Below are 670 nucleotides of genomic sequence, written 5' to 3'. Positions count from 1 at the left end.
CATGGCCTCATAAGGATTCCCTTGTGAAGAAATTGTATTCCAGAAAGCAAAAGCTTAGCTGATTTACATTTCAGAGGCAGGGTGACTCAACAAACATTCATACCTAGAGCTTCAATCTGTGCAGGGGAATAGAGGCATCCAGTTGAAGTAACAATGAAAACAACCAGCAGAATCCTAATCAAATGCCCACTCTTTCTGAACTTACTGGGAAGCTCTTCTTACACCCACCCAAGGGAGAATACTTGGCTATTGGCAGAGAAGAGGCATTTCCAACACTCCAGCAATTCACTCCTTAAACTTCTCATAGCCTGGATTTGAATCCTGCTAATTCCAGACCAGCGCTCTGCTTGGGAACAGCATTCCACAAAATGCAACTGAAGCTGGTAAAGCATTCAGCCCCAGCCCCATGAAATACATTATTTCGTACCCAAAGCAGTTGTGTTGTGAGCTGCCACAAGCACAGCTCTGCTCCACTGGCACAGGACACAGCTCCCAGCTCCAGAGGAGGGGCACTGGCAAAGGCTGGGCCAAGCCCTGCCTGGAAGCTGCCACTGACTCAGGGACACAACTCAGCCAACCTGCTCCTCCTGCTCACAGAGCTCACCCACACCCTGCTCCCGCACAAACAGCTCCAGGAGGGCATCTCACAGACAACAAAGCACAGCAGAAA

This window comes from Coloeus monedula (assembly GCF_965178545.1).
Source record: "Coloeus monedula genome assembly, chromosome: 13".
Classification (NCBI taxonomy): Eukaryota; Metazoa; Chordata; class Aves; order Passeriformes; family Corvidae; genus Coloeus; species Coloeus monedula.
The sequence above is the reverse complement of the archived record's forward strand: the minus strand, read 5'-3'. Positions refer to the sequence as shown.